The sequence below is a fragment of the Lepisosteus platostomus genome, chromosome 25 (genome assembly GCF_059453375.1).
Source record: "Lepisosteus platostomus isolate fLepPlt1 chromosome 25, fLepPlt1.hap1, whole genome shotgun sequence".
NCBI classification, from domain to species: Eukaryota; Metazoa; Chordata; class Actinopteri; order Semionotiformes; family Lepisosteidae; genus Lepisosteus; species Lepisosteus platostomus.
In genome coordinates, this window is record NC_142635.1 from 15,594,703 (window position 1) to 15,617,769 (window position 23,067).

The 23,067-nt window shown below is 39.0% G+C and overlaps 1 protein-coding gene across 4 annotated transcripts in view; it reads left to right on the plus strand.

Moving 5' to 3' along the window:
• Nucleotides 1-23,067, plus strand: part of grik4 (glutamate receptor, ionotropic, kainate 4) — a 307,117-nt gene that overhangs the window by 92,856 nt on the left and 191,194 nt on the right. The gene's annotated exons all lie outside the window — the stretch shown is intronic.

Here is a 23,067-nt window from a genome sequence, read left to right on the forward strand (position 1 = left end):
GAAAGGTAATCTTTACCTTTACATTATTCTTCTCCTCACATAACGGACCAAGCTTTATTGTGGAAGGCAGTGGTTATTCAAGGAGGCTTTGTTAAAATAAAGGGTATTGGTGTTTAAAAAAAATACTCAGAATAGATAAGTTGTAAGGTCGAGTCCAACACATTATATCTTTACTCTCTGGAGAAGTCATATCACTTGCAAGGAATTATTCTGAAGGTACCTGCTAGTGATGCCGAACTTTTGAACCACTGAGTTAATTGCTGGTAATTGCAGATTAATCCTTTATAAATGAGTGTTTTCCTTTGCCAGAAAGCATCTACAGTATTTAATTAGAGGACGAGGCAGGGAGCATGGGGAGTTTGTGTTCTTTTTATGTTTGTTGTTGATGAAGGTGTTGTAAATTGACATGGACAACACACGTAGGCTTTACCTTCCTAGACCCCCCGCCTTACAAACACTACCAGGATGGGTGTCGTTTTTCAATACGAGATCTCTTTTTGAAGCATTCTCCGATAGCTATGTTTAGGGAGAGTTCATTCCTACTTTTTCTTTTTCACATCAAACTCTTTTTTTTAATATAGAACCATTTCAAGTAGTGAGTGAAAAATATCCCTTTACAATCACAAAATAAAAACAGATAGATTTTCCCATTGTGTGGGAAATTTCCAGGGGCATTATCAGTGGGCTCCATCCCTTGCTCCATCTCGCCCCATCTCTTGGACTCTGGCCATCCATCCCTTTTTAAAGTTAAAGTTTTGCAGGCGTCGGAAGAGGACGGGAGACGTTTTTCTGTGTTTGCTCATCCTCCATGCCAGACACTGATTGATTCACTGTAAATATTTGTATTGTCTGTTTTATTGAAGACTAGCTACATGTATTTCCAGATGTGGATCTAGGATGTGATGGACAATTTCAAGCTCCCACTTCACTCATACACTTCTTTCGGTCCTGTCCCAGACCTCACTTCTGAACTTCTATATTTGAATATCTTGCTCTGTAGTAACATGAACTAACATTGAACCCTCCTCAATAGCAATGTTGGTTTTGTGCCCAGCGCTGTTCCTCTGACCAAACAGCACATGGATTCCCTGGCTTCTCCAACTTTGTTTGCCAGATGGCTAATTTTATTTAGCTGGAGGCAGGCTTCGTTGCACAGAGTGAGGGATACAATTCATTTCCCCAAACTGGGGAAAAAAATCAACTTTGCAGCTTGAGCTTGGAAAGGTAATTTTTTCTTCAAGGTGCCAGTTCTTTCTGCATTTTTAAACATCTGCATCACCATCCATGCACCATTTACTTTTTTGCTAGTCTTTTCTCCATAATTTTATCATTTATTTTACCGATTTGTTATTGTTTTATTGTTTTTTTTGTTTTACATGTTTATAATTAGGTAAACCTTCATTGAGATTTTCGCTGTTTATTTTTACTTAAAGTTACTGTATTTGGTCAAGCTCTGACTCCCCCATGGACTCTGTGTTGGGGAAAAAAGCGGTTAGAAAATTGATGGATGGTTTTTGGTAGTTATTAAAGCAGAACCTTTCCACATTTAAATTGGACAGAATGGTTATACAAGTGTTCCTTTGTGAAAACGCTGAAAATAATATGGGTCCTGTCACAGTGTGGTGAATCCCTCTATTTACTGTACAATCTATCTCTTTAGTCTTAAACACTCTTTCCCATCTTTGTGTACGTCGGTAACGGCTGTAGGTGTTGGATTTTGATGGCAGCAGCTCTGAGAGGTCACAATGTCAGTGCTTGTTTCTCCTTGCATTTTAATTCTAATGCTGAGATAGAACTAAAATGAATCCATGTCTTGTCTCCAATTTGACCTGTGTCTGGGGATTGTTGGCCGTGCATATCATGAGGACTTACTTTATTTCAGGAGATTGTTGGATTAATGATTAACAGCGGAGAGGAAGGCAAATCTGTTGGCTCTCAAATTGTTTGAGATTGTTCTCGCACACAAACAAACGTACGCACTCATATACACAATCCTAGGCATCTTGAAGGTGTTCCATTGATCACACTCTTCAGCAGTTCTGGGACTGGACACAGATAAGTTTCCACTGTCTGTAATCTTTATTTTCCAGAAATAGCACAGCTCCAGACCCTCACTGTTATGCTGTCTTGGCAACATAAATCCTGATTTGAGTTAGAGAAAGGAACAATTTCTAAGCTGCTTATTTCTATTTGAAGAGGGAAAAAAAACTGTGTTCACTGGGGCACATTTTTCTACCATCTGAACATATTTCTAAGTTTGACAAACTATCGCAGCACAGTTGTTGGTACAGTTCTCATTCATTACATTTCTAGTTTCAAAAGCAACGAGAATGGTTGTGAAATTCGTATATACCCTTTCCGACTGTACAAAAGCAGTCCAGATGTTAGAGTGTATTAAATTAAAATGCATGGGTGCACTGCTCCGATCCTTCTGTGGTCACTGATAACTTTGTTTCAAAAGCAATTACAGAAAGTATGCGGACGTCATAAAGCAGAATGAATTTACCTAGTTAATTAATCCAGAAATGGGACTCTTTGAAGAGGTCAGTTCGGTGACACATTGTACAATGAAGCAGATGCCCTCCAAACAAAGTCCCTAGAGTGAGAATGGTTAACAGCATGAAAAGATTAAGTCAGTAAGGTCAAGGACAGTTCTGTAATGCTTCCTAAGTGGGACTGTATTAATATCACAAGCCTTTTATTATGTACATCTCTCGTATGATACTTTTTTGCATTGACTGGCTGTTGCTGCAGTGTGTGCTGTGCACTTTTTTGAGGTCTGGAGGCTATTCAGTTGAGAGAATGAAATCTGAAGTGCTGAACTCTCAGACCAGGCATCTCAAGATCACACATTCCATCAACTTTCTTTTTCAAAGGCTAGACAGATTTGTTTAGGGTGGATAAAAATCCCCTTGTGATTTCAACTTCACAGCGTGGGTCTATCTTGATGTTGTCTTAAGAAGTTTTAACCTTCATTTCTTTTCAGGACCACTGAGATACTTATAAAAATCATAACTATATGTGAAGTCAGTCAGTACAGGTTTGTACTGTTTTACATGTTTTATGGCTTGATAGTATTTAAGATAACTGCTTTTTTATTTTAATCGTGAAACCGAAGGATCTTTGACAAGCTGGAACTACTGTCCCGGCACAAGTCTTGTCAAGGGCTGTATCCATGAGCTAGTGCCATGTTCCTCATTAAATGTTTGATTCTCAATATCTATGTTTGATCATTGATTATTTAAGTAGTTGTTACAATATTTGACTTCCCAGTAGCAAGGATGTCCGGCTGGCTAGACCTATTAGTGGGATGTAAGATGTAGGTCTAGAAGGGGGGAAATGCTTTAAGCTTTTGATACTACATTGAAGCTTGAATTGCCTGAGGTGTGGATCCAAGTTGTACAATAAAGGAAGACTTGGGTAATATTCTATATGTAAGCCCAATTTTGCAAAGCCGGAGATCCACTCTGCTGTTTACAAATCCTCTCTCCATTTTGGACAGATTCCTAGTGAAAGCTGCATCATCTGTCAATGTGCAATCTCACCCAGCAGTCAGGTACAATTTTGTCTATTGAGACCTAGTGGCTTTGTTTTTAGTGAGGCACATTTGTTTTCTTTTACAAGGGAAGCTTTTTTTAAAAAAAAAATCTGTTGTTCTCTACACTTTCAGATTCTGCCTCTGTCTTAAAATCAAATTAGTTCTGTTTTTTGTTCAGCCAGTTAACAGATGCTTGTATGCAGGTGAGCTGTTACCATTTGTGAAACAATCTGCAGAAAGACTCCCCTGCTTACTGCAGGTCAGTAGCATTTGCTCAAAACAAGGCTTCAGCGCTGTTCAAAATAAGTTATGGCCTGTTTATAAATCATGCCCCTGGAGCACTGGGGGACAGGAGGGAGGTGTGAAACAGAAATGGTCTCTCTGAAAAGGTAATCAGATCACCATTTCTGGTATACAGAAGGGCATGCAAGAATATTCTTTTCTGTTTGAAGAAGAAAGCCTTAGAACTGACCCTTCATCTCTTGTATATTTTCATTTTTAAATGAATGGAACACTATACTCCATTTGTGCCACTGTCTTCTCCTACCCACCATCTTAGCATTTGAGTTTCTTAAAATGCTGTATATCTTTTTGTATATTCTTTCTAATATCTACTGTATCTGAAGTGAAATGCCTTTCTTCTCTGGGGGGAGTGTGATGTTTAAAGATAGTGTCCTGAGTCTCTCTGTTTCTGTTCTGCCAGTTCAGGTCAGACTTCCAAGAGCTCTCTGCTGTTCAGCACAGTGGGATATTTCCATCATCCTAGCCTGGATCAAGGCTCGACTCCAAAGATTCTTTACTTGCTTCTAAATTTCCTTTGATTTTGTTTGTCTTTGACATTACAGTCAGTAAATGGATTTTGTTACTCAGTAAATGTCGTTAAACACAAAATGTGGACACTCCCTAACTGTAAATTTCAGTAAATGATGTTAAACACAAAATGTGAACACTCCCTACCTAATGTTATTTGAAGTGTAAAAAACAGGTTGCTTGAAATAATCCCCATATTTATGGTTTGACAGATGGGTCTTTATCAGCTGTTCTGGTGGCTGATCTAAGTTGAAAGAGGGTCAACTTGCATTAAAGAGAAGCTAATTAAAATGTCCTGCTTACAAGTGAAGCTCTGTTCATTTATCTTTCCATGGCAGTGTCTGAATGAGATAATGTCTTTTGAATAAAGAAAGCCTTAAGTATGGCTTCTCAATTGAACAGCATTAGATAGCTAAAATGTTTTTACTTTATTCATATTCATCATATCATTTTTAGAAAGGTGGAAAGAAGCAGAGAGTTTTGGTAGAGTAAAGCAATAAGAGCAGCCATCTAATGGCCTTGATGCCCTGTTGTTGTCCCAAATCTGTGGTCTGTGAACTGTGCAAATGGATCTCACCCTTGCTGCTGCATTGAAAATAAGTTTAAAAAGGAATATTCTCATGCTGGTCAGGACTGCTCTGCAATGATAATTCCCTTCATGTAGTCATGTTGCCAAATGGAATCAGCAGAATGTTTGAGCAGCTCAACAGCTGCACTCTGCCTTTGTCCTTGTCAGTATGTCTCTGTTGAGGACCTGCACAGTCTCATTGCCTGTGGTATTGCTGTTCTCTCACCCCGAAAACTGCAAACAGGTTTTTGCATTTTCGTCTCCTATTAATGATCATTTCAGAGGGCCCTTGGTATAATTCCTTACACTTATATAGTGCTTTTCTGGACTCGGCTCCACTCAAAGCACTTTACAGGTGATGGTGGGTCCCCTCTACCACCACCAGTGCGCAGCCCCACCTCACAATTTTTGATGACCATAGACAGTCAGGACCTCAGTTATACATCTCATCCTAAGAATGGTGTCTTTTAACAATTTGGTGTCCCTGTCACTATACTGGGGCATTAGGATCCACATGGACTGTAGGGTGAGCACCCCCTAGTGGCCCCACTAACACCCCTTCCAGCAGCAACCTTAGTTTTTCCTAGGAGGTCTCCCATCCAGGTATTGGCCAGGCTCACACCTGCTGAGCTTCAGTGGGTTGTCACTGATTTGAAATTAACAGGAATTATTTTTGTGTATTCTTCTGTCTGCAATTTAAAAAATATTATTTACCAACTCTGGGTGTAATTAAATTCAAGGAAGAGTGAAAGAGCACCAAGAGTGACAGAAGACAATACTGAGGCAACTGAGTATAGATCTCTTCATGAAATGCACCTAGCGTGTGTTGAAACTATTAACTCGGTGAGAGTGATAGGTGATGGATGAAGGCAATCTAATTGCCTTGTTACTTCTGGACAGATCGTGGGGTTTGTTCTTTTCTCTAAAAGAAAGTCAAGTCTTCCTGATCTTAAATGACCTATGAAAAACTTTTTTCCTGCATTGCATTTTAGTGGCAAAACCATTGATTTTCAGGCCCCAAGCATCTCACACCAGAATCTCTGGGATGTTAAGTCAGGGCTAAGTGGTGCTTGTAGGACTTCTGTATGACATAAGCATCATATCGTCTAGTTCAATGTGTTTTTCTATGAGATATAATATTGAATTTGTTCCTTTTGACAATTGCATAATTAACTGCTGTAAAATTAGCTTTTTTTATTTATGTATCTTTAACTATAATTTTGAGTCCTATACATGGGCAAATTTCCTTGAGGTAGTTTTTCAAAATGGCATCTTTATTCCTAAAATCACTAATTAAGGCTTTTTCAATGTTCCTTAATTATCTAAGGGAAATACAACAAGCTTTTGTAATTGTTTTCAAAATCTATACAGCAAAGGAATAAATTACATTTAATCTTACTAACAACTGTACTGTATTTGCACCTGATAGTAAGAGACATAGATGGATTGGGGTTGTATAAATTATATTCTTCCACAATACATTATATGTAGGTGGATAAAAGTGAAGCACATTAATTAATACGGCAGTTAATATTCGTGCTGTAATTCTTTCATTTGTCTTTAGAACAGGGTGACTACTTGGGATTCTCAGTATTTCAGAGTTCCCAGAAACAAAGGCACCGTTTTCAGCAGTATTGCACTGGATCTATTTGTCTGCAGTTCTACTTTCAGTATTTGTAATATCATTATTTAAAATGATTAGAGACTTAAGTTTAACTTTGCACATCATATTGGGAATCCTTATTGTGAAGAATTTCTTGAAAAAGAGTCATTTAGCCAGAATGTTGAATACCCCTACTGTTGGGTCCCAGGACAACAGTGCCCTCTGGCTGAGTTTTGGTTAGTCTCCTACTGTCTCTCCATTAGCTTTATCAGCACGTCCAGAGGCTCTCCGACACTGCAAACAAATGTGCTGGCAGAGGCTGATTAGTTCTGGAACCAAAACTCTGCAATTATTTATTTAAGAAGATGGTTGGTGCAGGGATCTGTAGCTTTGCTGTTCAGAACTGGGGCAGGCAATCCAGAAACCTGTGGTTTCCCTCGAGCCAGATATCTCATATCGAGAACAAAGCCAGGCTGATTTCAAGTGGTCATTAGTGATGCCAAATGCCTCCTCTTGCCTACATCATCACAAAAGAAACTGAAAGATTTATTACACAGATTAAGACAGTCTATCAGATATGAAATCTTCTAGTTTTGCTTCTCGTTTTCATGGCGTTCATTTTCTGTTTTTTTTTTTCAGTAATAGCTCTGTGGCTTGATAACCTTAAGAGGCAATTTTGGGAATTCTTCACATTAGCTGATGGTACTTGATGATGGACAAAGAAGAAAATCACACAGCCAAGAGACACAGAGATCATTTCACAGTTGTTTCTGAGTCTTCCACTGCTTGGGGATAGTAACAAGATCATTCTTTAAGATCAGTAACTGTTTTCTTTTTCTACTGTAGTGCATGTTTAATGCATGCTTTAATCACCTAAACAAGCTTTGTCAAGTTGGATGGAGGAACAATTTAACCAAATGCATGGTCTCTGGTTAGTTTTCACATTTAAACTTCAAAAATTATCTTTAAATGATGGAAGGAGTAAATAAAGCTCTAAGTAGCTGTCATTTGGCCATGTTTACTTTTGAGGTTGATCAATTAGCTTCCACACTGAGCTGTACCTACATATTAAGAAGGGGGCTGTTGTAATTTCAGGACAGAGATTCTGTGATGGAGCGAGTCATTATTCAGTAGTTCTTAACAGAACTACTGCCTTAATCTCCCTGGCTTCATTTCCAGCTTGAGTAATTACTTTTGCCTTACAAAACTTCAAGACCCTTCTTCTCACGGACATGTTTGAAGAAAAAATATGGTCCTCAAAACAGAGATTTATTCTTGCCCAGAGGAGGAGTTGGCACATACAGTCCTTAGCCCTTTGAGGAGCATTCAAGAAACAAAAGCAGATATTCAAGCAGGTACTGTACTTACATGTCAATGACCGCAAGACCCCCACCACCCACTACAGTGGGTTTATTACAGTATACTGTATATCACCTGAAGTCAAACAGGGGGTCTGAAGCATGGGCATCCACTGGACAGGTCTTACTCTCTTTAGATCTTTTGTAATGTAAGGATAAGTGGTGGGATACTGAATCTCAAATTGTTTCAGACACAGCTTAAGCACAGTGGAAGTGGGGAAAAATTCCATAATCAATTGGACAAACTATCCTAGCAGGCATTTTTCTTCATTTAACATGGAAATTTAAATTCATTTTTCAGGTGACTTTTTTGCTGCCAGTCTGCTTTTGTTCTGCTGTGCCATTGTCTATTAAAATGTTGTGAAGTCCTGTGCTAAAATTGCTTTTCACCGAGAAAGATGTATCAAGATAATGTTCTGACACATTAATTATAGTTCTAATTGATCGCTGTAGCTCCTGGTGTTTCCTTGTATGTATTCCATTAATGTCGGCTTTTCTTTTCAAATATAAAAGCATTACAGAAGAGATTTCAGGTTACTGATTTGTAGTGATGTGCAGGTCGGCTTCTTTTTAACCTGCACCCGCCCTGATTTAAAATGATAAACGTATTGACCCAAACCCACTCCATTACAAATTACACAGAACAGTATTCAAACTGAGTGATGCCAGTTTATAGTACCTTAACGAAAAAAAAGTCTAAATAAATTAAGCAAGACTAGGTTTGCCTTTACTTGTTTTAGCCTTGCTTTCACTAGGCTAAAGAGCTTCGGTACACTTAACGTGTGCATTTGACAGCACTGTGGAGAAATAAAATTGAGTCCACTGTACCAGGATTCAGTCGGTTACGTCTTGATTCTATAACACGACCTGCTTTGCTGAAATTGCGCTCGTTGCTAGCACTTGTTGTGGGGATGCAAAAAAATCTTCGCAAGTTTGTAGAGGCGAGGGAAACTGCTTTCCTGCTTCTTCCAAAAAGCAAGAAGATTGTCCTTCGCACACTCCTTGAAGGAAAAATGTGTCTTAGTGAAGTGCTGAATTTCGTCCTTGCTTGTGTCCTTGATATCATCCTCCCACTCAGTGAACTCCATTCTTCTTTTCACACCAGTCTCACAGTTAACTGCAATGTAAATGAACTAGGCTTGAAAATTAAGGCTGTTGTCTTAAAGATGCTGGTGTGCATGAATGAATGAATGAATGGCCTACCTTGATTAATGTTGTCTGGCCTAGAGCTGGAATCCCCATCAGTCTCACATGAAAGATTCACTTTCCTCACTTGATCGTACAACGTCACTCTCTCGTCATGTGGCATCTTTAGGGCCTTGAATCTTGGACACAAGAACGTTGCAATCTTGTGTCCGCTGATGAGGAGGAGTTTTTCTTTGAGAAGTTGTAAAGCTCGTGCACGAATGCGAGTCATGTATTCAGGATCTCCATAGCTTGATTTGCAGTGATTCTTCAGTTTGAAAAACCATAGTGTCACCAAATGAATGGTGGGATAAGATAAGATCACTTTATTAGCCATATACTGTACAATTTCTTGCATTAGGAATTTCTTTTCGCAGACCCCCAGCGTGCTCTCCGAGACACACGGGCACACAGACGGGAAGAGTGAAGCTTGGGGTCAGAGCGCGGGGTCAGCCATTTGTACAGCGCCCCTGGAGCAGTTGGAGTTAAGGGCCTTGCTCAGGGGCCCTGCCGGCTGCAGAATTTGAAACAGCAGCCTTCCAGCAACAGGCGCAGATCCTTAGCCACAGCGCCACTGCTCTGCTGCAATCATTGCTGCTTTGCTGTTTCAGCGAGTCTCACATTCTTGAACTAATGCATGTGACAGACTTGCAACAATTCTGGATTTCTTCAAGTAGGCTACTAAGCTTTTACAATTGTCCAGCATTCCTTTCACATCTTGTCCCGAAAGGTGTGTTTAAAGATTGTGTTGATGACATGAGCGGTGCATGGGATCCACTTATAGTTTCATAGCACTGCTTTGATGTCTGGGCCTTGGTCGCTTACGAACACAATTTCGGTGAGACGGTCGATCGGAATTCTGAAGTCGTTCGGTTCCTGTCTTATTTGTTCATGGATGTTTGTCTGTGGTGTTTTTCGAGCTTGCATCAAACTCAAGAGTAGACATGACACGACTCGTGGGTTTCCAATCTTCTGAAATAAAAGGGCATGTCAGTATCATCCTCCTATCTGTAGTTACGGCAATGCCGGCATCTTCCAGTGCCTTATTCACAGACTCCACCAGTATTGCCTTCTGTTCTTTTGCCATTTGATTTGCTCTGTTACAGACTATCTGACCGTGGGGTAGGACCGAATTATGTTATACTGTATGTAACATGTAATGTTATAGGTACAGTAATATGTTATTGGGCTTGCTTGCTTTTGATGAACGCTAACTTGCACCTGCCTTGCCACTGTGGCTGGAGCCTTGTTATGGCCACAGACATGGCGCGCCGTATTTGAGGTCCCTGTCTTGTGACTGTCATATCTGTAAAGTGCTTCACGATCCATGCATATAATATAACCTGTGCTTTTTTTCTTCTGTTGTGCTGACTAGCTCGCCAAACTTCTCCCGCACCCAGCACTTTTGTCCCTCTTTCTTAGTTTTTATCTCACTGTTCCGGAGTTATGTCCTGATGTGCTCTAACGAGGTTGAATTTATGTTTTTTCTCTTTGCAATACACTGTTGTCTGTTATGTTAGACTCCTGCTTTGTGTCATGAAACAACCACTTAGGGCTTACCTATAGTAAAACGTCAGTTTTAAACCTTAAAATCACTTTAATTTGAGATACAAATGATCAGTTTTCAGCATAATATGAAAGCTGAATGAATGTTTAAATAGGTTTTGCTGTTGTTTTTTGTGCCCTGAAAGGCTTGTGAGAAACAGATTGCAGTTTTTGGGGGGGATCTTCTAGGACTCAAACTCTGGAAATTCTCTGAAGAGTTTTTTTTTATCAAAGGGAGCACAAGGGATCCACAGATGTTCTCCGACATGCCCAAGGAGAGTTCACAGTGTGTGCAGGGCCAGCTGCTGATTGGGTCCCCAGCTCGCTTAAGCACAGTAGCACCGTACCTCTCCTACCTGGATATCAGAGCCTCGCTAACTTCAGGATATGACTGAAATATCTAAGCAAATAGAGAGAAATGATCGGCTGAAATGTGCCCATGTTGGGCAATGATTTGTGTTGTGGATTCTCTTCTTAGCTGCCCTGATTATAGTCTCTTATTACCTTTATATACTTTTAGTTGCTTTTTCTGTATCAAATAAATCACTCTAATAGCCACACTGGAGGCAGTGTGGTACCATTTCAATCTTATTTATGTCACAGCAAGTCACTTTCGCAAAAGAGAATTGCATATTAGGGAGTTTTCTGCCATACATATTATACACCAGGGCAGAGTTTCCCAGTCTATCAAAAATGCCATTCTCTTAATACATTTGGGAAACCCGTGTTTGAGGTAACTAAGCCTGCCCTTTTTATTTTAGTTTAAATATAATCCGAACCAAAACAAAGTCACATAAGACAAGCAATCTTATTTACAAGGCACACTGAATTGTGAAAGAATCAGATTTTTAAATATTCAAAAGCTGAATCTGTGTGACATCTTCATAGTGCATGCTCCAGGATTAAAGGTCTTAAATGACTTCTTTTCCAGCACAGGTATCTGGAATGCTGTTTTTAAGGTATGGTTATGCAGTGCATGAGTGAGGAAAAGCGGCTCTTGAAAGGGAAAGCTGCCTCAGACTGTCTCTTATGAGCACAGATCTGACAGTGATGAATAACTTCTAACTGTTTCACAGTGAGGCCCGGTGAGGAAAAGACAGGGGCAACGTGACCAGAAATTGGCTTGAAACTTGGCTGGCAAGCAAAGAGTTTGAGGGCATGGCAACATGACAAGTGCTGGTCTGTGTTTAATACATGTATCTGAATGAGCTAGTGATTTTATAAACCCTGTTGCTGAATTTTTATCTGATTACAAGGAAAGGCAGTTGAGTTTTGAGTGGCTTCTCAACCAGCTCTCCTTTTTGCTTGTGAATGATTATTCACTTCCTACATGCAGACCTGCACAGGCAGTGACTTTGTGACATTTTTCTTCTGAAATCTAAAAATCTGCAAGGCAACAGTGCTAGACCCTGCTCCACTCTGCCACCCACTCTGATACACTAAATTAGCTAAACGTTTTAATCTTGGAAAGAGAAAACTATCAAAGTGAACAATTTGCAAGCATACACAATTCTAAGAGTTCATTGGGCTTCTTCAGAACTGGCAGTGAAAGGCAACCAGAACACGAGCAGAAGCTGTGCCAGCAGCCATATCACTCTGCAGCTCACAACTGGCAACCCACTGAAACTAAACACGTGTGAGCCTGGTCAGTACCTGGATGGGAGACCTCCTGGGAAAAACTAAGGTTGCTGCTGGAAGGGGTGTTAGTGGGGCCAGCAGGGGGCGCTCACCCTGTGGTCCATGTGGGTCCTAATGCCCCAGTATGGTGACGGGGACATTATACTGTAAACAGGCGCCGTTCTTCGGATGAGACGTAAAACTGAGGTCCTGACTCTCTGTGGTCATTAAAAATCCCAGGGTGTTTCTCGAAAAGAATAGGGGTGTAACCCTGGCCTCCTGGCCAAATTTCCCGTTGGCCTTTACCAATCATGGCCTCCTAATTAACTCCATCTGTGAACTGGCTTCATTACTCTGCTCTCTTCCCCATTGATAGCTGATGTGTGGTGAGCGTTCTGGCACACTATGGCTGCCGTCGCATCATCCAGGTGGGGCTGCACACTGGTGGTGGTGGAGGGGATCCCCATTACCTGTAAAGCACTTTGAGTGGAGTGTCCAGAAAAGAGCTATATAAGTGTAAGCAATTATTATTTATTATTAATACTTAATAATGGGCCTATGATTCTGAGTTGTTGTCCTAGGGCTAGGAAACTGGTTTTGTGAAGGTAATGTGATCCACTTCATTAAACCCCAAGGGGGAAATTCAGTTGCCAATGCCAACACAGCTCATACAGAACATAAAGAACATAAAAACACTACACAGACAAGGCAATTATTTTAGAACAGACATATACAGTGTATCAGTGCATTGACACAATTGATCACACCACACGGTGCACAAGAATAGTAAAACACACAGTTGAAGGCCTTGTTGTCGACACAGACACCTCCTGCTCTCTTGGCGCGTTGGCTCCGGCCCCTCGATCGCTGTCGATGTACTGTATTCACGCTCATCCAAAACATTTCAGAAAGTCCACGTCTACAGTACACACTGGTAATCATTATCTACATCTCCATGTGACTTCTGTTCTACTCCTGCTCTCAGTTTTGTGGTGAGTCTTTTTGACACGTGTTTTTGTATTCTTCTCCTTCTCCAGTCTGCCGCAGAGACAAGTTCCTCTGTGAGATTAGGAATGTCACGGACGTTCAGGCAGCCTTGCGGGTCATTCTGTATATACCGCAGGGATCGCAGTGTCCAGGGGCTGCATTGTACACTGTTGGCACTCAGAAAGACGTTCGCAGGTCTTTACGAAGATATTCTTTGGAAGCTCAATGGCCGAATTCTAAAATTCTCTTCATTTATGATATTTGTTTTGCTTTCTGCGCAGTTTTAATTGGTTTCTTTTAATGACGTAAAACAGTTGTAGGAACTTTCATTATACAAGCACTTGATTACACTTTTTCAGATGATTTAACTTTTTTAATAAATGCCTTTTACAGGAGGTCTCTTATCTAGTGGAAATGCTTGAAGAAAATGTACTTTAATCAAGGAAATGTTCTACCTGATATACAACTTTGACTGTTTTTGCAATATTCTTTATTTTCACAGTTTTTTGCTTGAATTGATTTTATCATTGAATTTCTATATCTGGGCATTAAAAATGTTTGGGGCTTGGATGAACTAAGGTATTCATTTTTTTAAAAACAATTTCTTTCTTTCCCCCCATAGTAGAAGCAGAACAGGTTTTCTGAGAGCCAGTGCTATCCCTTATTTCTGAAGAAGGTACTGAAGTGAGATGATTTTTTTCTTAAAAAGTCTAGTCATGCTTGACATGAAGCCAGACCTGCTGATGTGAGTCTTTGTGGATCATTTTCAGTGCTGATAAACACTAAAGTGTGTCGCTATGCCATGGCTGTGCCAGATTGTAACATTATCTCCACACAGCGAAATGCAGGCTGTTGGGATACTCGTCAAGCTGAAAAATGTTCCCATGCATTGAATCTTGGGTGAGTGTCGTTGTCAGGCTGTACTAGTCTGAAAAGAGCAGTGCTTGTGTTTAACTGAAATGCAAAGTTAGAGTGGAATCCACTCTTTAAAGTAATTATGGTTTCTTACAGTATGCCAACAATAGATTGAAATTGAAATAAATGAAATATCTTAGGTTGGCAGCATTGTACTGTACCGCATTTTATTTTTATACTTGCACAAAAGCAAACATGATTTTTCTTTTAAAAATCTTTTTATAGACACATTTCATTTTAATAGTCCAGCAAGATTTTACTTTTAGCATGGTTAGGTCTGACCATTTCTGAATTGAAATGTACAGGTTTAGAGCAGAATGTTCCGATATTACATCTTGTGGCTTTGAAAGGACAATTCCAATTTGAGAAGTGGATTTGAAAAACATTTTTTAATGAAGAAGTCTAACTTATAGTGAAGTTGATCTACTGTACAGTGCGTGGTGTCTTTCATGGAACATCATCTCAAGATCAAGATTGAAATTTTATTTACCATTGAAATGACACCTAAATAGATGTAGGACATATACTGTACGTGCTCTAGTCCAGATATGTGGTCCTATTGAATTTACTGATCAGATGCTTCCAGCTGTCTACCTATCGTGTTTAATTCAAAGGCAATACAGGGATGAAAAAAAATTGCCTTTATAAAAAAAAAGATGTTTTGTAAAATACTTTATATATTAATTTTATTCAACGTCCATCCATCAATTTTCTAAACGCTTCATTTGTTGGGGTCATTGGGGAGCTGGGGCATTTATATAAATATAGTTGTTTGTTCACATTTTCCATTTCTTTTTTAATGACATTTTTAACAGCTCTGAAGACACTGTGAATCTATTGAGAACTCATAACAGTGCATTGTAACTAGGTTTTGCTTCCTTTTCTAAACAGGAAAGGGTTTGAAAACTGCTAAAACAAACTGCTGCTTTTCTGACATTTGTCTTTTTTTTTTTTTTTAATTGCACTGCTGCTCCCACTACTTGAGAGATTTATTCTGGCTTAAAGCCTGGTGAGGAGACTTTGCCCAATATGTGCAGACCTACTGCTACATCGGTCTCTGGGCTGCTGAGCACCTGTCACTGCAGGAAAGCTATCAGAGCTACACATTAGCTGTGCTGTGGCCAGTGACATCAACATCAATCAAATACCGCATGAGAGAGACAGCCCGTGTGCTGAACTGGTGTCACCGCACAACCAACCATGAAAAAAGTTTTATTTTCCTTTTTTGGCTCCCCAATGTGTTCCATACTTTCTCTGTATTTCAGGTTTTTAGCTGTAAGTTAGTGTTTTCTATTTGTGTGCTTTTTCCCCGAGTGTTTTTTTATTGCCTCTAAAGAAGAATAATGAAAATTATATTTCACTCTGCCTAGTTTTGTGGAACATTGTAGACAGTCCAGATGTGGATTCAGTACATAAAATTGTTTAGTTTCCGCTCGTGTTTTGTGTTATTACCCCGGGATGTACTGTACTTTTAGGCACTTGCTCTAAAGATATTACTCACAAAACGATTATTCTTTTCCCAAAGTTTTCCACCTGTGCTATAGCCTATAAAATAAAGAAAGCAAAAATCTTCAATCTTCAAGTTTTCATTCAGCCTCTGCCAAATTAACTTATTACATCAGTCTGCTTCATCTGACCTTTTAATTGTTTTCTGTTCTCCTACATTTTCAGAATTACGTTGGCTGAATTAAAGGTTTCAGTTCAGTCGTTGAGGGCCCAGCTGTAACGCAAAGCTTCACCTTCAGAAAACGCAAAACAGGATAAATTAAAATCAGATTGGACAGAAACATCGTAGAATGGTTTTGTTTGCTTTTTATTTGTTTGGTCTTGTTTTTTTTTTTCTTTTAACCTGAGAAGTCAGGCTATTTTGGATGCATCACAGCATGAGTTTACTCATGTGATTAATGAAAGCACTACAAACCTCTTTTTTTACTGAATTTCACTGGAAATAACCGAAAGGCTCTTTGCCATTGCAGTTATTCTGTTACCTAACTAAACACCTGGTTAAAATCTGGTAGGAAGTCTTGGAGCATTACTCAGGTTTTAGTAGAAAACAGCATCACTCAGCTGTCACTATTTACAACCCTGGCTGAATTTATTATGCAATTATTGTGTGTCAGAGTTGTCCTCTGTGTAGTTTTATAGCTCTTGAACCTGCAAGTTTTATTAATGTATGAAATCCTGACATCTTGTTGTGGCAGAGTAAATTCAAGGGACCCACATGTCACACCTATAATGAGATAAAAGATGGGTGACTTGCTGTAAACCTGTGCCATAAGTGTGGTGTTGGTTATGCCCAGTCACCTAAAGCAATCCACTTTGTACAGAAGTATGAGACCAGATCACTACATGAACAATATATCTAGAAAAAGCTTGTTTATAATATAAACTGGGCATTGTAATTTAAATGTTATTTACTGTCTTGGTTTTTTAAGAATATGTTTTGCAAATATTTGGTTTTTGTTAGAATTTTAGGAAATTTAAGTCAGAAATCAGAAAAACTGCTGCCATGTATTCAACTCTTATATAACACCTCCAAAGGCCAAAAGAAGAGAAAGCTGCCTTCTAAAACTAAACTGAATATGACGTATGGTTAAATCTCTCTCTGTAATCCCGGAGGCTGGATGGGAACCTATCCTCCCTATTGTAACAACACACCCAGTAACCAGGAGAGGCTGTTTTGAACTGAGGGATTTACACAGGAAGTCAAAGCTCTCTTAACAAGGTTCAAGTACTTAACTCTAGTCTGGTCCTTCTGGATGATCAGGGCAAGGAGCTCTTGCCTTCTGCCTTTCTGTTCCTTGTTGTCCTGCTGTCTCTTTCTCGTCTATCTTTTTTCCTTACTTGCCTGTTTTCCTGGACCGTTAACCGACACAAAATCATTTACCGAGAACTTAATTAAGGTGAACCAAGGTAAACTCTATGATTGCTTTGATCACTGAATCTCATACCCCTACATCTCAGCAGACATCTTGCTTTGAAGCTCTGAAGAACTGGAAATGTTGACACTAGCGAGGTGTTGCTCATTGTGTCTAGATTCTTCAGGACACTTCAATAGTCACTTGCAATAGCCTGTAACAGATAATGAATGGTAAGTATACTTTTTTTTAGAATTTGAAATAGCCACTTATATTTTTTATTTTATACCAATTCAAATCCGTTTGTTTTCCAGCAACAGTTCTCTAAAAATCTGTCTCATCCGCAGAAAAGTTACCCTGCTATGTTGTTGAAGCCAATACCATGGCTTCTTTCGAAAACAATTGTTGTGCGAGATCCTTGCATTAGTTAGCTGCTACCTACAGCCTGGACGGGCCTGTTCTAATGTGGACTTGTGCATGTACAGTACTGCTGTCAGAGCCATTCGCCTTTGTGGTCAAATCTTTGCTTTCGAATCCAGCAGGTTAAAACATGAGTTGTACTGCAGTATAGCTACCATTTTTATTAACACATTTTTCATTTGCACGTTTTTGATTTAAGCCCTATATAAGTGTAAGCTGCTATTATTATTATTATTATACTGTACAGTATGAAACACCACAATTTTGCACAGGTGTCTCCAGAATAAACATTCCAAAACTCTTCAGTCTCTTCACCCGCGGAAATGGGTAAGGGTCATGTAAACTGCGGTGCAGAATGCTTCTGCTTCTTCTGAAAGTTGCGTTTCTGCTTAATTTTTCCCAGCAAAGTTAAGGGTGGAAGAATCTAAAAACGAGGACGCATTTAATTTCATGCCCTGGCTCCTTGTCTGGATTGTGTGTTTTCGTGTTTGATCTTGGTAATTTGCATCCATGCTACTCCCTGGAAAGTCCTCTAAATGAAGGGGTTATTTTTGTGCATTATGTCTCCAAGCCAGCAGTGTCACCTATACTCCCCCTTTCCATGCATTTATAATTCTAATCCCTGGTTCCAAACGACAGCATGCACATTTTGTTCTAATTTGTATGTTTAAGTAGGTTTGTAACTGCTTGGGGCAGCAGCTAGTGCTTCCGCCTTATTGTGTGTGTTTAAGCGTGTGTATTTGCACGACTAGTTCTGTTGTCAAAATGTTCCTTTTTTATTTTGCAGTGGTGGGACATTTGTGCATGAAAAGAGAATGATAGTTGCCTGTAACTTAGTCTGCTGGGGTTATATGGAAATTAATATATACTGTAGCAATGTATATAAAGTGTTCTTCCATTTTTTTTGTCATTTCACATATTTGCATCAATTGGTTTAATAGTTTGTTGGCTTTGTTTTTTATGTTTAAATTGGTTTTCGTTCATCTATAATGTCTATGACTCAATTACAAAGTCTCCTTTAAAAATTAATGTTGCAGTATCTGCTATTTGTTGATTTATTTTGTGTTTATTAAATACCTTTATGTTTACCATCTATGTTCATTTTGTATAGATTACTCTCAAAGATATGGCAATAAACTTCCTTTCCTTTCCTAAATTGGACCCTTAACATCACTTTAACAAACGACATTGCACTCAATGCCAGCTATCTTTGGAGTACAGTTAAAGGTGCCTGTTCAAAGAGAAAAATGGAACAGATCAGTGTGAGACAGGGTTTATATTAACGCTTAATTCTCACTCAGTTTCTTAATAGCAGTGTTCAAACCAGTCAGTATGAACATTCATGAGCCTTCTTAAAATGCAGTTTCTCTTTAATTTTTAAACAAACCTTTCCTACGGCTGGTTAGTCAAAGCCCTGTTTTTGGTTTGATTTTTCCTCTGACAAGGTAGAGTCCATAAATGTGCCGGCTAGCAAAGAAGACCTTAATGAGCTGGGCATTGTGTCTCTTTTATTCTGGATCTTTAATATACACAAGGTAATTAGTGTATGTTCTTGGGTTTAGAAGATACTTTATAATTGCATGGAAACAGCCCTCCAGTCTGCTAATTAAAATAGTATAGTAAAATATAAACTGGCAAAAGACAGACAGATATATTATGACCCTTTAAAACAAGACAGTGCTTAAATATTTTAAAATGATAACTTTTCAGTAGTTCACATTACATTATTTGAAATGTCAATATCTTTCTACCTAGCTCTTCCATTCATGGGCTTCAGTGACTGGCAGTGTGATATCACCCCAGGCAGTGCTTTCCAGCATCCACAGATGCCGTAAAAAGCTGCTTGCTTTTAAAAGCCAGAGTTGTGCTCTCCTGTCTTCACTGCAGCCTGAGCTGTAAGGGTGGTAAGATACCCATAATTCAAGCTGCAGTGAGTACAGTGACCAAAGCCACACTGACTCTGCTTGTTTACATGGTACATGTACATTTTATAGCTGGCAGAAAGGTTTCTGTGCATTTTTACATTTTTCAGCTCATTCAGAAATGGCTACATGCAGTGGTTTTGAGGTCTCTCCCATCGAAGGTATGATATATCTTGCAGATTAAAGGGGCAGACACTGTATTAGATCATCCCTGTCTTGCAGAATGGCTTAATCAGGCTCTTTAGTAAAACCTTTCTTGCTATGTTAGAAGCCTTGGTGATCCTAAGTGGTTCAACCACGAACAGTGCTGCCTCAGTGTTCAGCTGGAGTTCTGTGGCATAGGCATCACGGGTTTGAGCCTTGGTCATGCAACTGGTGGACTCTGAGGGGATGGACAAATTTAAAAAGAAGCTGCATCCAAATAACAGTTGTGCCAGAGCACAAAACCCCATCTGCTAGTGTCCACACTCACTAGGGTCAGCACTAGTATCTTTTAAGTGGTAAATAATACTCCAATTTTTCTGTAAGTTGAGGAAAGCAATGATCATAAAGGAAATGTGTTAATATTTGAGTGTGGCATTCATGGCTGAAGTGTTTTCTTATTTTGGAACTAATTTGTTTCAGTCATCTCGCAGTACATCAAGTATAACAGAGATGAGCTGTTTGACACTTGTGGTCATTTTATTTCAAAAACTACAACAAGAAGAAAACGTATTGGTTACACACAGTAAGAAATAAACAGAGACTCCCACACAAGCTCACTGCATACGGTTTCATTTCACACTTCAGTGGCAGACCCCAGAACATACATAAACATGTTCTCCCACTCACCGCGTGCTCATTTCCTCCAGATTGAAACCAGAGCAGTTTGCTCCTCGAATCCTTGCTGGGGTTTGTGCCTTCCTTTGTTGACGAGAGAAAGGAAAGCTTGCACGTAAGGAGAGAAAAATACAGGGTAGAACACTGATGTAATGGTTTCTTTGAAAGCATAAACACAGCAAAATATCAAGTTAAGCTGCAGAGAGTTCCCTCATGGGCTTAGTCCACTCCCCTGTGAAAACTGTGCAGAATATGAAGTTTTGTTTTTGGGTTTTGTGATAAAATTAAAATTGATTTACATATCTTTCAGTTGATGGAAAAAACATCAGTAAAGCTGCAGAGATAATGTTGGCACACCGTGTTGTAAATGTGTTAATTTGCTAGAACTACCTCTCACTAGAATGAATGTGTTTGATAAACACAACAAGCAAGCATTTTGTAAATATTTAAAAGCACCTGGGTTTCTGTTATCACCTTTGTGTTCAATATTTTGATCATTGTGGAAGCCATGTTGCAGATTTCGAAACTCTGGAAAAAAATGATTTTTGTTAATGTCACATATTGGTGTTTTGTACCTTCTGAAATTAAACCTGTGTTTAGGGTTGAGACTTATTTAAACAAGCACAGAGTTTTCATTTTGGCAAGCTCCAGAACTGATAAAACCTGAAATACGTCATCACTAATAGAATATCTGTCAGTTTTGTTCAAGTGAAAGGGCACCTTCATCACCTTTTTTATTGGCATGTCTTGTGAAATGTCACAGTGTAGGGATGATTTTTTGTGTGAAAGGAAAGAAGCAAGCTAGAATTAGACTTAGGGTATCAAACAGCTCAATGTGTAGCTTCAGTTAAAGTGTTTGGTTTAGAACCATGAAACACCTGGTTCTGTTGCCTATATGATTATTCTCCATCTCAGACTGGCTGGCATTAATTGGTCAACTGCACAATCAAGTCTGTGGAGGCGCTCGGGTTGAAGACATAATACTCTCCTTATATTTCAGTCAGTCAGCACACAGCTCACTTACTGTGTTATTATTTACAGTTGCATATAAATCATACATGTAGTTCCCTTTGGACAAAATTAATTACAGCCCAGGTTTAATCAACTATGCATTTAGTTACTTCAGAAGATGAGTTAGAGCACTACCATTCAACCTAGGCTCATATGCTGGGCCGTGGCATTTCACCAGAGATGTAGGACTTTTAGCAGGCATATAGAGGAGATCCTTATTTATTTTTATGTGTTAGATAAGACCAGACTATGTGTTACACTGTGCCTTTACACGACACTGTAGGGATGTAAACTTCCCAGCATGCTGTGCAATGACAGTACTATACAGACAAAAAAATATCCGTCATATCTAATCACTTTTATTGGGTTTGGCAGGATTGATGAAATTGATAAAATGGCACAGTAAGTGGCTCCTGTGTGCATTTGTATAAAGAAGATTTTGTATCTCTTAATTTCTGAACACTTGTTTGCCATTGACTGCACAATCACGTGTAGTTATACAAGTGTCCATGAAGGAAAAAAGGAAATTACTGACTTCACTGACATTTTGAAGATCAAGACTCTTGAGAGAGGTGTTTAGAAAGACATGAAAACAGTATTTGATCTGGTAAGCTGAAAATAAGATACAGTAGCTTTTTGTTTTCTTTTGAACTTGACTGCTCCAGTGGTACTGGGTCAGATAAACTGTCAGTTTTGAATGGACAAAACTAAAAAAAATCCCACAAACATCCTTAAATAGATATAGAGAAACAGTCATTTATACTTCTGCTTTTTGTAGATGTTCTTTCCATGTTGTGTTATTTAGGAAAAAAAAGTATTGGAAATGTCTTGGCATGAGGTGTTTAGATCAAGCATCAAATCATTCAAGTCACTTTGGCCTTACAGTAACTCTCCGCTACTAACTAATCTGTTTCTTTGTTAAAATGGAATTCAGCTACTTGAGTGTAGGATTCTTAAACTTCCTCTATAGATTGTTCTGTGTTAGGACTGTCACTTCCTTTGCTCATGAAACCCTAAGGCTTTTATAGGTGCCGAAAGTAATCTTATGTTCTGTTATCTATAATGTGTGGAATCTATAATAGTTTTGATACAGTATATACAGTAGTATGATTAAGATGTGCAAGGGAAGGATGTCGGTCTGTTTAGCTGTGGACTTAATAATAAAAAAAGGACGCAGAAGCTTTAGAGGGAGTTCAGAGAACACATATGTAATCCGACATCTGAAAACAGCAGCATTCTGTAAGAGTGAAGGGCATTCAGTCCTTGCTTGTAGCCTATATTTTAACCCTGTATGAGCTACATGCAGTAGCTTTTGTTTATTGCAAAGCATTTTACTATAGCCTTGTGTTATTTTTTGCAAAGATAATAAAATTAAGCATATTAATTCAAGAGATTATGAATAAACACATGCTAAACCTGAAATGCATAATTGGAGGTCTTGGTGTCTCATGTGCTATGTTTATGAAGATTTTTGTTACTGTACAGTACATCCTATTATAGTTTTAAAACCCTCATTGCTGTTTCCCCATACATGCATACAAAACTGGTATAAAATACTTATTGCCGCTGTAACAGTGAATGATTGTGTTTCAGAGCAGCGTTATTTAAAACACGTGTCTCTGACAGCTTCCATACTTACGCTAAATGGAACTGGGTACAAGTCTCCTTCAGCAAAACAGAGATCAGAGGAGTAAGAGTTCCAGATGTGTACTCTAATGGAGAAGTATCTAAGGAAGAAATCCTGCAGAGCAGAAAGACAAACTGAGCAGATGTTGTCATGGATTCTGAGAGAAACGAAAAGCAAATGGCCCAGAAAAAAACGGGTAAAATGTGGTAAATTCGGTAGGCTTCAAAAATGAATACAAAAAAAACTAGGCTCACCTTGCATCCCACAAATAAAAAATTTGACCT